The sequence below is a fragment of the Callorhinus ursinus genome, unplaced genomic scaffold (assembly GCF_003265705.2).
Source record: "Callorhinus ursinus isolate GAN/ISIS: 27379988/994484 unplaced genomic scaffold, GSC_fseal_2.0 scaffold23, whole genome shotgun sequence".
Lineage (NCBI taxonomy): Eukaryota > Metazoa > Chordata > Mammalia > Carnivora > Otariidae > Callorhinus > Callorhinus ursinus.
In genome coordinates, this window is record NW_027397085.1 from 26,144,513 (window position 1) to 26,160,720 (window position 16,208).

A 16,208-nucleotide genomic window follows, 5' to 3' on the forward strand; every position below is an offset into this window, starting at 1 on the left:
CTAAAGAACACACGGGCACTTCTGTCCCTGAGGGTCACACAGCACGACTTACCCTCAGCATCTGCTGTGATGACCAACACTGTTCAGATGCCAGACCAACACTTCCCATCTCTTGCCCTACACCCTCAAAAAAAGGTAGCTGCATCCCAAATGAGAAGGTTGTGGATTGTGCTTTGGCCACCACCAGAGACCAACACTGCTACGACTCTAAGGAGGACCTGAGTGGCAGGAGCTTTCACAGAAGAGAGAAGACAAACAAGCCTGTTGGGTCCTTCCTCTCAGCACAAAGGCAGCACATTCTTGCAAAACAAAGTATAGGAACTCACGAGTCCTGAATATCCATTTTCTTGCTTCTGTTCCTATTCATGGTTCCAGAGGTACTCACACACCAGAGCTATAGTAACACCAGCTGCAAACAGTGGTTGAGGAACACTTAGCAAAATTACATCCTACTGCATATATGCGTGCCATACATGCAGATACTCCTCCTCCCACACTCATATGAAACAGAGCATTCATGAAGCATAATACTAATTCTTTATTTTGCAAATGAAATGGACATTGAGGGGCGCCTGGGTGGCTCAGTCGTTAGGCATCTGCCTTCGGCTCAGGTCATGATCCCAGGGTCCTGGGATCGAGCCCCACATTGGGCTCCCTGCTCAGCAGGAAGCCTGCTTCTCCCTCTCCCACTCCCCCTGCTGTGTTCCCTCTCTCCCTCTCTGTCAATGAATAAAAAATCTAAAAAAAAAAAAGAAAGAAAGAAAAAGAAATGGACATTGAGCACTGTAACTGCAGATATTAAATTCTTAAAAAAAAACTCAGGTTTAAAAAATTTGAAATGGTTTCTTAGCTTTAAAATAATTTTGACTATAATTTTAACACTATAAATTTTATTTTGCTTTTTACTTTTCATCGATAAATTTCTTAGAAGAAAAACATTTTGCTAAAAAAGATAATTTGAATATTATCTCATTTGAATATAATGGCATAATTTTGCATACAGGTTAAATTCCCTTATGCTTGCATTTAAAACCAGCATTTCACAATATAAACGGTAAAATTTGTGATAACAATTTAATATTGTAGTTTCTTTTCTTAGAACATTAAGTAGCAAAATAAATTGCCATAGTCAAAAGAAAGATTACAAAGAAAGTAAAAAGCTTTACATTTGAGTACCTTAAATGGCACTTTTTTCCCCGCTTTTTATTCTTTCTTTATTTTTTTTTTAAAGATTTTATTGATTTATTTGAGAGAGAGAATGAGACAGAGAGAGAGAGCATGAGATGGGGGAGGGTCAGAGGGAGAAGCAGACTCCCCACCAAGCAGGGACCCTAATGCGGGACTCGATCCCAGGACTCCAGGATCATGACCTGAGCGGAAGGCAGACGCCCAACCAACCAAGCCACCCAGGCGCCCCTTTTCCCCACTTTTTAAACCAGGAATCCTGCATTTTCATTTGCACTGGACCCCATATATTACGTAGCCACCCCTGATGGTGGAATAGAAAGAGAACAAGCATCTGAGTCCTTGATGTCATTGGTGAGCCCCCGCCAACCTGTGGACCACCAACCCCATATTCCTTGTTTTGTCCACAATAAACGCCATCGTGACTAAAGCCACTGTTACAAAAGGTTTCTTTTACTTGCAACCAAAAGCACTCCTAACCACTAAACTGCTACCCAGCCCAGGGTTGTTCTGAGGATGAAATAAGGTTAGCCAAGTGACCAGCAAACAGGTCATTTTCGAGCACAGAGTATGAGCGGGCACTACTCTAGTGGTGGAGGTGCCACAGCCACACTGGGCACGTCACGGGTTTCCATATGACTCAACACCCACACACAGTACTTTTCAGAGTAAAAGAGGGAACAAATAAAAGTGATGTCAGGACTAAAGGACAGTACCAGACCAACTAATAAGAGTAAACACTTGACAAATGTTGGCTCTTCTTATTCATGGATTAACTTAAACATCACCTCTCCAGGAAGGCATTCCCAGTTCCCCAAGTCTGCATGACAGACCTACAGCACCCTTTGTGTCCTCTAACACAGCAATTCCCACAGACTGTAGCTCCAGAGCTTTTGATGAGGCCATCCACCACACCGGACTGTAGTTCCAACAAGGTGGGTACTCTGTCTGTCCCATCCTCTGTTGGATCCACAGGGTCTCACAAATAGCAGGCACTCAATTAATACTTGCTAACTGAAAGTATTTGGTCTCCTTCTGTATATGCTTGCCTAACCCTGGTGATTCCACCGTGAATTAAATGCTCTTATATGGGCATTTGGGTTCTGGGGAAACAAGACCTGTATTTTATTCACTGATGTGTCCTCTGAAGTCCTAACTGCAGTGACCAGTAGGTAATGGTACTCAAGCACTATGTGCTGCTCTTCCAGAATCCTCTCCAATGGCCAGATATGTCTGTGGGGAAGTGAACAACAGGCAGGGAGGCAGGACCTACTGCTCTCATTACATATCATCTACCACATTATCTAGTTTTAGAAGTTGAGAGTGAAGAATCAAGATGGGAGATCCCATTCTAGGCACATGGGCCATATTTCTCTCCTGTCAACTAGTTTTTAAATTAGGTCTTTAAGAAAAAAAAAGATTTTATTTATTTATTTGACAGAGAGAGAGACTGAGCACACAAGCAGGGGGGAGCAGCAGAGGGAGAGAGCTTTCCACTCCAGGCTTTCCACTGAGCAGGGAGCCCAATGTGGGACTCGATCCCGGAACCCTGGGATCGTGACCTGAGCCAAAGGCAGACGCTTAACTGACTGAGCCACCCAGGTGCCCCTAAATTAGGTCTTTCTTGCCGTAGCAAGATGTATCGTATAGGCGGGGAGGAGAGCCCAACATAGTAGCTCTCCCTATCCACCGGGAACCTGAACTTACAACCATTAGCACCTCCCTCTTCCCCTTCCCGAATCAGCTTGCTGGGGCTGTAGACTCAGTAAACCAACTCTCCAGAACATCCTTCAGAAACAGCATGCTAGAGGCAAGCAGTGGACCAGAGCTGGGTGCTCACAATCCCCTCCCAAGAATTAAGAGACAGCCCCAACACAGGCTCCAAGGAGTCAGAAGGGAAGGACAATAACGGAAAACACAGATGCTGCGTGTTCTTCCCTTTTCACATGCAATCACCCCATACTCCCTTTGGGGAACAGATAAAACCACAGCAGGCAGTTTCGCTGGCCCACCCCGGCTAATTACTGCCACCGGACTCCACTGGCAGAGCCCCCTTCAGGGTTCAGGGGAAGGAGAACTGTGCTCTGAACATTCTTCAGCAAAAAGGACCAGCTGTGGTTTGGGGACTAATATCACACCAGGCATCTAGCTGCCCACAGCCATGCCAGGGACCCCACTGCAGCCAATCAAGTACACCAGAGCCCCTTCATGTCACCACACCCACCATCTTCTCTAAAGCAATCACTCCAACAGAGGGGGACTAAAAATCATTCAGACATCTGAGCTACTCCCACAAAACACTATCAATTTTGTTTTTCCCATATTGTGTACCCACGATTTCAGAAACACTCCTTACCTTTCACTACTAAGAAAGCCTCTTTCTCCACCTGGTAAGGGATCCTTCATCTTGCTCCCCTCATTAATGTAGAAGTCACTGGAATAGCGATTAAACCTAAAATGAAATTTTGAGTTAATTATCTATCTTTAGACATAGAATTAGCTGCTGTGATCAAAAGTGGATTTTTTTCTAGAACCTTGTGGATTTTCTCCCCAGCCCCTGATATCTTACTTTCCTACTCTCTCTTTAAAAAAAAAAAAAAAAAAATTTAACTTCACTAGGAAAAAAATAAATGAACCATTTCTGGTTGTGGGAGGGGGTAGGGGGAAACAAGCAAATACAGTGAGGTCCCCCTGGCCCCCATCTGTTCCAAATCTTCTCCTCACAGGATGTAATGTCTGAAAAGCAAGAAAAATATTCCTTCCTCTTCCAACATTCAGCAGGATCTTGCATGCAAAGAGAAGAATGTCTGGTTACTCTGTGGGTTTTCATCTGCTTTTTAACTCACATGTTGCCGAATTACACTGGCCCCTCAATTCCATTTCCCCCACTTCCCAAAGAAAAGCAGTGGGATGGCTGGGAGGCAGCAGGGTTCACCACTAGCAAGGAACATCCTGGTTCTGGCAAAGCTCCCTCCCCTCCACCAACCCCTTTGGCACAAAGGATTAGTTCTAAGTCTGGCCAATGACTTCTGCAGAGTTCTTTGCTGAAGACTTGCCAGAGGGATGCCTGGGCCCCCAGAGGAAGTGGGGCCGGCCCCGAGAGTAAAAGGAGCGGGCTCAGAATCCCTAACTTCTTGTTCTGCGAGCTCACCCCCTGCTTCCAGGCACTTTGCGCGGATGTCCACACGCAGCCAACTCCTGGACATCTGAACAGGAAGGATGTTCCCCAGTAGCTCGCAACAGCCGTCACTGAGGCCTTTCCAGGACCGGGAGGGCGATATTTATAGGAATGGCAGCCAGCCAAACGAGGGCAGCTCCAACTTTATTTCAACCAACCCTCCTTGCGTCTTCTGTAGTTCTCCTTCTCCTCCGAGTTAAATGGGGAGGCATTCCTCCCTTTGTTGCTTGATTTTTGCTCAGGGAAGGAGACTCTCGTTAAAATGACTGAGAAACCCTGACTGAAAAGATGGAACAGGACCTGCACGGTCTGCCCCCTCCCCCTTGGCTCTCAGTCTTCCTCCCCTGTACCCCCCAACCACATCCACCTCCGCCTTCTTGACAGTTGCTCAGACACACCAACCCACCCCTCACGGCCTTCCCACTTGCTGTTTCCTCTTCCTGGGACACTTTCTCCTGGGGTGTTTGGAAAGTCTGGCTCCTTGACACCGTTTACATTTCTGCTGGGAAATTACCTTCCTCAAGACGCCTTGCTAACACTGTCTGATAAAAAGCAGCCCCCATCTCTCTCTAGCTGCTCTCTCCCACGCGTCCTTCATTTTAATTCGCAACACCTTTGGCCACCACCAAACACTCTCTTTGACCAAACTTCTGTGAGGCTCCTCTGAGCCCTTGTCAACTAGGCCTCCACCTTGGCCAGGCTTCAACAATGAGTCCTGCTAATGAGCCCGTACCCTTGATATCTGACCAAATTCCTCCACCCGCCGCCTCTGATGTTTAACTGCTTGGCCTGCCTTCTGCAAGAATCCTGATGATTTAACAAGAATTTCCCCCACCTTTGATGTCTCCTCCATCCACGGACCCACTCCCACTCATTACAGATGTCCAGCTGTCTTTGTTATATTCATCGTGGAGCTCACTCTCTTTTCCCTACAGAAACAGTCCTGATCAACCCTTCCTTACCATTTTAACCCGTGCCACAGTAATTTTTCTCCAACACCACCTAACATGTGATCTGTTCGTTCTTCGTTCATCTGTGTCTCCCCACGGGATTGGCAGGGTCTGCACACGTTCTGCTCTCCACTAGCCTCCTAGCTTCCATCTAGAGCAGTGTCCGACATCCCGCTGACACTCAACAGCTCTTTGTTGAATGAACAAATCTAGCTACTTCCACTTGTCTCTCACTGTCCGTTTACCTGCCGCCTCCTCTGGGAAGTCATTCCCGAATCTTCCAAGGCTTGACCCTGTACCTCACCTAGCAGTGATCCTACTGATCACAAGGGATAAGTCTCTGGTTTAATATGTGTATTAACATGTACATGAATATGTATGTTTAATTTGCTACCTATATAATACACTGATATACAGTACAAAGCAGAGAAATCTATCTTGACCATCTGCCCTCCTTCCCTTCCACGCCACCCACTTCCAGTGTTTTCTCCATCTATACAGTCCGACACATGTCTGTTTGTGTGTCTCCTCCTTCCAGCACATAGACACTGCCTGACCCCTAGTAGGGGCTTAATTAGAAAGGGTAGGGGAGGGGCGCCTGGGAGGCTCAGTTGGTTAAGCGACTGCCTTCGGCTCAGGTCATGATCCTGGAGTCCCGAGATCGAGTCCCACATCAGGCTCCCTGTTCGGCAGGAAAGCTGCTTCTCCCTCTGACCCTCCCCCCTCTCATGCTCTCTCTCTCTCTCTCTCAAATAAATAAAATCTTAAAAATAAAAAATAAAAATAAAAGGGGGAGGGAGTGCTTGATATCTGAGTGGTGAGTTCAGGCCCCACATTGGGCGTAGAGTTTACTAAATAAATAAAGAGGAGCAGTGCGGGGCTGAGAGCCAGGTCTCTGGCTCTCCAAAACCAAGCCCAGCTTGGCCCCCATCTTCCTGGCTTTGTCCATCCACAGAAGGAGAGATGCCACACTGCAGGCTGCCCTGCAAGAGGGAGGTTAGTCTACCACAGAGTGTTGCTCCTGGAGGGCCTGAGGGTTCATTAGGCCGGGAAAGCCACGGGAGCCAGGGCCCTGTGGTTGGTGAATTCCAGCCTGCTTGGAATCCCGGGGCGGGGGGGGGGGGGGGGGGGGGGGGGGGGGGGGGGGAGAGTTGATTGTAGAAACCGCCCAAGTAGGTTTCCACATAAAGGAAAAGCAAACAGAGGAAGGCTCTTCCTCAGCCCTGTGAGCCTCTCAGAGGAGGGCAAACCTTCAAGTGTTTGTTGAAAACCTAATCGGATTAAAAATGCTTTGAAAGGGCTGGAAGAGGAAATAGACTCTGACCCCCTCCACTAGCCCGCAGCCTAAGCTCTGTCACTTTCCCTTCCGGTGGCCTGTCTCTGGGTACTGTACGTATGTACGTATGTACATAGACAGACCCAGGTCTAGGAAGGTACCTGGGGCAGAAGTGGGAACCAACCGTCGTCATCGTGCACTGAGAGCTACCAACTCCCCTAACTGCCAAGAAAGAGAGCTGCTGGAGAGCAGCTCAACCAGCCAGGATGGGAAAAAGGGTGAGCGCTAACATAGCCTTCACTTCACTCACCCCAGAGTCTGTAAGATACTTAAAGTGCCAGGCCCCTGCTTCCTGGGAGGCTCTTAATTATCAGCCACCCCACCCCTACCCCAAGTGGGTGGGTCTCCTTTCTCACAGCCAATTCATCCCAAGAAGTTCCAGGTGAAGTGAGTGTCCAAGTGGGTTTGTCAAACAATAACTAAAGGAAAAGACAATCCTTACCAAATACTCCAGATTTTGGTTCTCTCTCTGTTGGACAACTTTACCAGATCCTGTCACCCAGTCCCATCATGCTAGGATGACCAAGCACCCTAGATTGCCAGGGACTGTCCTGGTTTGAGCCCTTAGAGTATCCCATCCCAGGATGGTTCGGTCCATCACTGCAGCTTCCCCAACCCACCTCCCTCCCTCCCCACGGTTTCAGATAGGCACATATTTGGGGAAGGTGGGCTTCCTGATATTGTTCCCTAATGTCCACGCCCTTGCTGGGTTTTAGAAGGAAGGAAAGTGGTGAATCTACAGGCTGAATTACTTTCTTTCAACCAAAGACTTTAATTTAGCCGGGTGACGGGTATTAAAGAGGGCACGTTCTGCATGGAGCACTGGGTGTTATGCACAAACAATGAATCATGGAACACTACGTCAAAAACTAATGATGTAATGTATGGTGATTAACATAACGATAAAAATTTTTAAAAAATAAAACATACAGAGATGTGGGAAAGGCTTAGAAGGTAATTTGCAAAAAAAGAAATAATTGTGTTAGAGTGAAGTGACTTAAACTACTATTTAATATCATATCACATTTTCAATAAAAGAAGTGTAGACAGTTAAAAAATAATAATTTAAAAAGAAGGAGATAGGGCACCTCGGTGGCTCAGTTGGTTAAGCGACTGCCTTCGGCTCAGGTCATGATCCTGGAGCCCCGGGATCGAGTCCCACATCGGGCTCCCTGCTGAGCGGGGAGTCTGCTTCTCCCTCTGACCTTCCCCCCTCTCATGTGCTCTCTCTCTCTCTCATTCTCGCTCTCTCAAATAAATAAATAAAATCTTAAAAAAAAAGTAAATAAAATAAAATAAAAAGAAGGAGATAGATAAGAAGACTGCCAAACACTCAGCACTTTGCTGAATATACAACGCCTTCTTGAATCCTATGAGGTAGATACCATTTTCCAGATTGGAAAAGTGTGGCCCCAAATCACAGATACTAAGTGGCAGGGTTGGGACCCCAGTCCAGGCAGTGACACCAGAGCTCCCAAACTTACTGTCTTATACTGTGATCCCTACAGATGAAGAGTCCTTGTCATTTTGATCACGGAGGACAGAAACAACCTGAAGTGACTTATGACCGATGGACAAAGCACACATAAGTGGAGCAACTCACCAAGAAAACGGGATTGTGAGACTGTGACCATAAGCTCTCCTATAGATGGGAACCCTAGCTGCCTTGGGGAGATGACCAGTCTCGTGGACAGTTATGGCACCGACGGCCTGCAGAGCAAGGCAGAGCCTCACCCCAGAAGCCCCTAACATGGGCCCCGCCTCCATCCACCCTCCCAAGGGCTGCCAGATGAATCCACTCAAACCCCACATCTGAGTGTGATCCTCCAGCCCTGTCTGGCACGTCAGCAGCTACACTGCGTAATAAAATCTAGGTCCCTCAGCCCGAGTCTCTTGTCTGTTGCCCTGAAAATAGAAGTGAAGGCCGACTCTACAGGAACCAGTTTGTCAGCATAGGTCATAAACCTTGAAATAAGTGCATGCCCTCTGACTTTCTAATCTCTCTTCTAAGACTTTTCCCCAAGGAAATGGTTGTTAACTGGCAGTGACTGGCAGAAAAAGGGTGACATTTTACACATAAAGATGTTCATACATAGGGTTATCTGGAATGAGGAACTTGGAATAATTCCTATGACTAACGATAAAGAAATGGTTAACTAAACTATGATGCATCTGATATATCCATTCAATTGGATATTATGGAACCACTGAAATGTATGTTTATGAGTTGAAAACAGCAGGGAAAATGCTTCCGCTACCATGTTAAGCATAACAGGCAGGAAATAAAATTATAAAGACAGTGTGATCCCAACTATGTGAAACCAAAAATACTACTTGCAGGGAAAGGACCAAAAGGAAATGAACACCATGAAGAAGAACTTGCACTTACTAAGTAAGCATCCTGCTAATGAACTGCTTTATAGTCTTATCTCACCTAACCTTCATGACAAGTTAGGAACAATTTTGATCTTCCCTTTACCAGGGAGAAAATCCAAGCTCCAAGAAGATAATTAAGCTGCCTAATGGGTGCCTCCAGCTAATAGCGGGGAAAGAAGGGATCTGAATTCAGATTTGAACGATTCAAGGCCCGTGCCCTCATCCTCCACACTGTTCCACACCCAGGTGTAGACAGTAGCTTAATCTGGCCGGTGATCTGCAGGCAAGGGTTTCCCCTGACTTTCCATTTTATTTTCCACATTGTCTATATTAACCACTATGACACTGTTGAAACATTTTTTTTTTCCATTTCAAAGGAATAATGCAGGTTTATAACACTTGGTATGTTGTATTCCTTTTTTAATGTAGGAAACAATAAACTCAGGACCAAACCACATTTAACTTCATCTTACATTCTCCACAGTTTGGCTCTCTGCTGTCCTTCCGGCCACATTTCCCACACTCCTTTCTCATCGTCGTTAAACCACTAAGCTATTAGGTGACACGGTCGGGTCTACAGTTCGGAAAGAACACCTCTGGGGTGGAGAGGCAGGTGGAGGTGGTGGGGGCAGGTGAAGGGGTCCCTCTGGAGATGAGCCGGCAAATGGCCAGGGCATAACACACTCGTGGAAGGGGCACGCTCACAGTGTCTGAGAGAGACAAACCATCCATGGAAAAGCATCAGCAGTAAACAAAAGAAATGGCAGGAGGACTGGGAGCCAGGACCTGAGGGGATCCCACCCCACCGCACCCCCCTGCATGCACCCCACCCACCCCCGACCCCATTCGCCACTGCCGCTGTCTCAGGGCCCCCTGGCTGTGGCTCCAAGGAAGCCGGGAGACACGAAGGCCTTGAGCCAGGATAGAAGCGGCAAGGGCAGTAGGACCACCACCAGCCACACGGCAATTCTGGACCCAGCCTCCCTTGGGGTGCTTTTTTTCTAGTTTGAGGGAGAAAGCAGGCCTTTTTACAAGACAGCTTGGCTGCAGCAGAGCAGTAGCAACACAAAGTGTGAAAAGTTGCAACAAAGATGCTCATATTTCAGTCACTTTTCCCAATCTTAGCACACTGAAGGGCTTTCCAAGTAAGGAAGCCATAATATCGCTGGAGAAAATAAAATGAAAAGGAGGAAACTTTCAACAGTGTTTCTTAGCCTTTGGGGGGTCTGAGAACGGCCTCGGGTGAGGCTGTTTAAATGCTGATTTTTCAGACTCACCAGTGAACATTCTGATTTCATAGATCCCGCCCAAGCTCAAGAGTCTGCCTTTTATTGAGCATCTCCCCAAGCTGCTGTTGGATCCTACCTGCTAAGAAACCCTGACTTACAGTGTCTTGAGGATGTAAGGATTGACATTTGGGGAACATTTCTAATTACTTCATCTTAAAAAAAAAAAAAGCATATTGCAAAGGGTATACAGGGAATTTTTTGTATTATTTTTGCAACTTTTCTGTAAGACAAATTATTTCAAAATAAAAACTTAAAAAAATACATATTACAAAAGTAATATGTGCCTATAATAAAATATCTTTAGGGGCACCTGGGTGGCTCAGTCGGTTAAGCATCTGCCTTCGGCTCAGGTCATGATCCCGGAGTCCCAGGATTGAGCCCATATCGGGCTCCCTGCTCAACAGGGGGTGGGGGATCTGCTTCTCCCTCTGCCCCTCACCCGGCTCTTGTGCGCTCTCTCTCAAATAAATAAAATCTTTAAAAAAAAAAAAAAACCTTTTTTTTTTTAACAGTACTGCATTAGGTAACGTAGAAAACAGACATATGGGGTGTCTGGGTAGCTCAGTAGGTTAAGCATCTGATTTTTGGTTTCGGCTCTTGTCATGACCTCAGTGTTGTGAGATCGAGCTCGCCTCGGACTCGGTGCTGAGAGTAGAGTCTGCTTGGGATTCCTTCTCTCCCTCTCCCGCCCCTCTCCCCCACTCACGCACACACTCTCTCTCTCCCTCTAAAATAAATAAATTTTTAAAAAAAGAAAGAAAGAAAAGAAAACAGACATCCCCCTTCACTGTCCCTCCTCCTCCACCACCAGCCTCATCCTACTCTTCAAACTAACCAGTGTGAATAGTCTGGTACATATTAGCAAACAAGTCAGACTTTTTCCTGTGTCTTTTCATTTTTTAACAATAACTTATGCCTACAAGAATGTGATGAAAATGACCCTCAAAATTACTGGACGAAATGCAAATTAATACAGCCCTTTTGAAAAGCAATTTAGCAATGTATATAAAAAATCATACAACATGGGCGCCTGGGTGGCTCAGTTGGTTAAGCGTCTGCCTTCGGCTCAGGTCATGATCCTGGAGACCCCGGATCGAGTCCCGCGTCGGGCTCCCTGCTTGGCAGGGAGTCTGCTTCTGCCTCTGACCCTCCCCCTCCTTGTGTTCTCTCTCTCATTCCCTCTCTCTCAGATAAATAAATAAAATCTTTAAAAAAATCATAAAACATTTATATTCTAAGACCTACCAATTCCATGTGTAGGAATCCCTCCCAAGGATAGCACTCTCCTGGAATAGTATGCATTTTTAAAATAAAAAGATTTTATTTATTTATTTGAGAGAGAGAGAGCACGAGCTCAAATGAGGGGAGGGGCAGAGGAGGAAGAAGAGGGAGAGAGAGAATCTCAGGCAGAGTCCCAGCTGAGAGTGGAGCTCGAAGCAGGGCTCAGTTTCAGGAATGCTGAGATCATGACCTAAGCCGAAATCAAGAGTCAGACACTTAACCGACTGAGCCACCCAGGCAACCCCCTTGTTTTTTCAACTGTGGTAAGAATACTTAACATCAGATCTACCCTATAAATCAATTTTTGAGTGTATAATACATTACTGTTGACTATAGGGACAATGTTGTATAGCAGATCTCTAGAACTTACTCATCTTGCTTAACTAAAACGTTATGCCCACTGATTAGTAATTCCCATTTCTCCCTCCCTCCCTCCAGCCCCTAACACCACCATTCCACTGTTTCTATGAAGACTACTCTACATACCTCATAAAGGGAATCATGTAGTATTTGTCTTTCTGTGATCAGCTTATGTCATTTAGCATGATGTCCTTAAGGTTCATCCATGTGTTGGAACATATTGTAGAATGTCCTTTATTTTTAAGGCTGAATAGTACTCCATTATATGTATATACCAGTTTCTTTACCCATTCATCTGTCGATGGATACTTAGATTGCTCCCACATCTTACCTGTTGTGAATAGTGCTACAATGAACATAGCAGTGCTAATATCTCTTTGACATCCTGATTTCAATATTTTTGGGTAAATATCCAGAAGTGAGATTGTTAGATCATAGGGTATTTCTATTTTTAATTTTTTTTAAGAACCTCCATACTGTTTTCCAAAGCAGCTGCACCATTTTGCATTCCAATGTGTGCAAGGGCTCGAATGTCTCCACATCCTTGCCAACACTTTTTTTTCTTTTATAAAAGCCATCTTGACAGGTGTGAGGTGTGAGGTGGTATCTCACTGTGGTTTGATTTACATTCCTCTGATAATTAGTAAGAGTGATCATTTTTTTCATTTACCTGTCAGCCTCTTTGTCCTCTTCAGAGAAATGTCCTCTCAAGTCCTAGCCCACTTGAATCAGGAAATCAGGTTTTTTAAACTATTGAGTTTTAAGAAGTATGCAATAATTTAAAATGACATCATGAAGCAACAAAGAAGATAGTTCTGATGATGTTAGTGAAAAAGGAAAACAGCATAAACATTTTACATATCCTCCAGTTACCAAGTTTTTATTTTTCTAATTTAGTTTTTTTAAATAGGTAAAACTAAGGAAATAAAACTAAATTGCTAAACAGTATGTTAACGGAGGTGTTATTTGAGTGAAACTTCTCTCTCTCTTTTTTTAACCTTGCAGGATTTTTTGTGTTTTTTTTTTTTAAGGTTTATTTCTTTATTTTAGAGAAAGAGAGAAAGTGCCTGTACATGAGCCCAGGGGAGGGGCAGAGGGAGAGGGAGAGATGCAGACTCCCAGCTGAGAGCAGAGTCCTAAGTGGGGCTCCATCCCAGGACCCTGAGGATCCTGACCTGAGCAAAATCAAGAGTTGGAAGCTCAACCAAATGAGCCACCCACATGCCCCTTGAGTGAAACATTTCTATTATTTCTCTGTTGAGTGCTCAGCACTTGGATTTTGCAGAAAGACTGACAGACCTGGGTGAGAAATCCATCTCCCACTTTCCACATGTACAACTCCTTTTTTTAAAAGTAGGCTCCACTCCCAGCATTAAGCCCAACCCAGGGCTTGAGCTCATAACCCTGAGATCAAGATCTGAGAGATCATCAAGGGTTGGATGCTTAACTGACTGAGCCACCCAGGAGCCCCTCCACATGTACAACTTTGAGGACTTCATGTAACTTCCCTGAGCCTCAGTTCCTTATGGACATAATAGGAGATAAAAATTATCACCTAAACTTAATTCAAGAATTAAAATAAGGGGCGCCTGGGTGGCTCAGTCGTCAAGTGTCTGCCTTCAGCTCAGGTCATGATCCCAGGGTCCTGGAATTGAGCCCCACATCGGGCTCCCTGCTCAGCAGGAAGTCTGCTTCTCCCTCTCCCACTCCCCCTGCTTGTGCTCCCTCATCACTGTCTCTCTGTCAAAAAATAAATAATCTTAAAAAAAAAAAGAATTAAAATAAAACATTTGTTAATGCTGGATGCATTCCAACCTGACAGGATAAGTAGAGCTGTTAGGTTATTTGTCGGTATTCTCTGTGATGGGTCACATTTCACAAATCAATACTTAAACACTGGGATTTAAAAATGGGGGTCGGGCGCCTGGGTGGCTCATGGTTGGGCGGCTGCCTTCGGCTCAGGTCATGATCCTGGAGTCCCGGGATCGAACCCCGCGTCGGGCTCCCTGCTCAGCGGGAAGTCTGCTTCTCCCTCTGACCTTACCCCCTCTCCTGCTCTCTCTTTATCTCTCATTCTCTCTCACAAATAAATAAATAAAATCTTTTAAAAAAAAGAAATAAATAAATAAATAAATAAATAAAATAAAAATGGGGGTCAAAATTTTGATAGCTCTCATTTTTCTCATAGGACCCGCTCTTAAGCCCGTTCTTTACCTCTGAAAGGGACATTGTACGAAGTGCATTATGCATTACAGTGACAAGGCACTATGCCCAGTGAATTGAAATAATGAAATGGGAATAAGATTTGCAAATTGCAAAGTACCTAAAAGTGTAATACATCATGAATGCATTTGGATGGAATGACCCTGAAGGGACGGTGAGGGGACAAAGACCCAAATACCTAGAGTATTTATGTGAGGTACAATAATGCATTACATGAACACATTAAATACAGGGGACAGGCAAGTGAAGATGGAATGAGGAGGGGCCGTGTGTCCAAAAAAAAAATCACCAGACTCTTCCAGCGTCTGGGCAAATGCTTCCAGGAGGAGGCAAGACTTTGAAGGGTAATGAGAGTAAGAATAATTATCTCGGGATGCCTTTCAGCCAATCAGAAGAACAATTTCTGGGACTACCTTCATCTAATTTATCACTAGTCCTGTCTGTTAGGCTTGGCTCCACATCTTTCACTTTGGAGTTAATCACAAGGGTTACTCTGAGCCCATGATTATAGGAAGTCTCTCCTTTCTAAGGACCATTTAGAAATAGAAACTAAAGTATGACTATTTTATTATCATTACCCTGATAGTGTGGTCAGTCTTACTGTTCCTAAAATTCCAAAAGCACTTGTTCCAGAAAATATAGAACTGTATCTAGTTAATAGTAAAAAAAAAAAAGGGGGGGGTAGGTGCCTCAGTTGGTTGAGCATCTGACGTCGGCTCAGGTCTTGGTTTCCAGGTCCTAGGACTGAGCCGTGCATCAGGCTCCTTGCTCAGCGGGGAGTCTGCTTCTCCTTCTGCCACCTCCCCCCGCCCCCACTTATGTTCGCTCTTCAGATAAATAAATAAAATCTTTATTTTTTTTTAAGATTTTATTTATTGGACACAGAAAGAACCAGAGAGAGAGAGAGCAAGCACAAGCAGTGGGGGGAACGGCAGGCAGGGGAGAAGTAGGCTCCCTGCTGGACAAGGAGCCCGACGTGGGGCTCGATCCCAGGGTCCTGGGATCATGACCTGAGCCGAAGGCAGCCACTTAACCAACTGAGCCACCCAGGTGCCCCAATAAATAAAATCTTTAAAAAAATAGTAAAAAAAAAAAAAAATCCTCTTTATACACTCCATCTCCTATCCTTCCCTGGAGGGAACTGCTGCTTCGATACGTATTCTTCCACACCTTGAATTTTACATATACATGTGATATATTCACATGTGCACACATGTGTGTGCACACACACACAATTATTTTTACACAAATAAGATCACACTCCCTGCTACTCGAATTTTTCACTTGAGAATAATTCAATGGCATCTTTCTTTATCTGGAGTTACAGGCATGTGTGTGGTGGTTCTAGACCTTGGGGCCTGCCAGCTTGAAGTCCAGCTTCCCCACTTACTAGCTATGTGATCTTAGGCAAATTACTTAATACCTCTTTCCCCATTTTTAAAAATATTCTTTTTCTTTCCTTATTTTAATATTTTATTTATTTGAGAGAGAGACAGACAGAGCATGAATGGGTGGGCGGAGGCAGAGGGAGAAGGAGAAGCAGACTCCCAGCTGAGCAGAGAGCCCAACGTGGGGCTCGATCCCAGGACCCGGAGATCATGACCTGAGCCAAAGACAGACGCTTAAGCGAATGAGCCACCCAGGCATCCCCTATAAAAATATTCTAATAGTAACCAAAGGACTGTTGTGAAGATGGAATGAGTTAATATTGTAAATATGTAAATATTACAAAATATGTAAAGCACTTAGGATAGCGTGTAGAGTACGTACTCTATGTGTGTTGGCCATTGTCATTGTAGTAGACCCCCTTATCCACAGGCAGTACATTCCAAAACCCCCAGTGGATGCCAGAAACCATGGATTGTTTCAAGCCCTATATATACTATGTTTTTTCCTACACATACATACCTGTGATAAATTTAAATTTAAGAATCTGGCACAGTAACAGATTAACAATAGTAACCAATAATAAAATGGAACAATTGTAACAATATACTGTAATAAAAGTTAGGTGAATGTGGTCTCTCCCT

At 44.9% G+C, this 16,208-nt stretch overlaps 1 long non-coding RNA gene across 1 annotated transcript in view; it reads right to left on the minus strand.

Moving 5' to 3' along the window:
• The window catches only part of LOC141374906 (uncharacterized), a 366,943-nt gene that overhangs the window by 308,960 nt on the left and 41,775 nt on the right, over positions 1 to 16,208 (minus strand). Inside the window, exon 4 of the long non-coding RNA XR_012382109.1 lies at positions 3,542 to 3,637. This is a non-coding gene — a long non-coding RNA (uncharacterized lncRNA). The remainder of the gene's footprint in view (positions 1 to 3,541; positions 3,638 to 16,208) is intronic.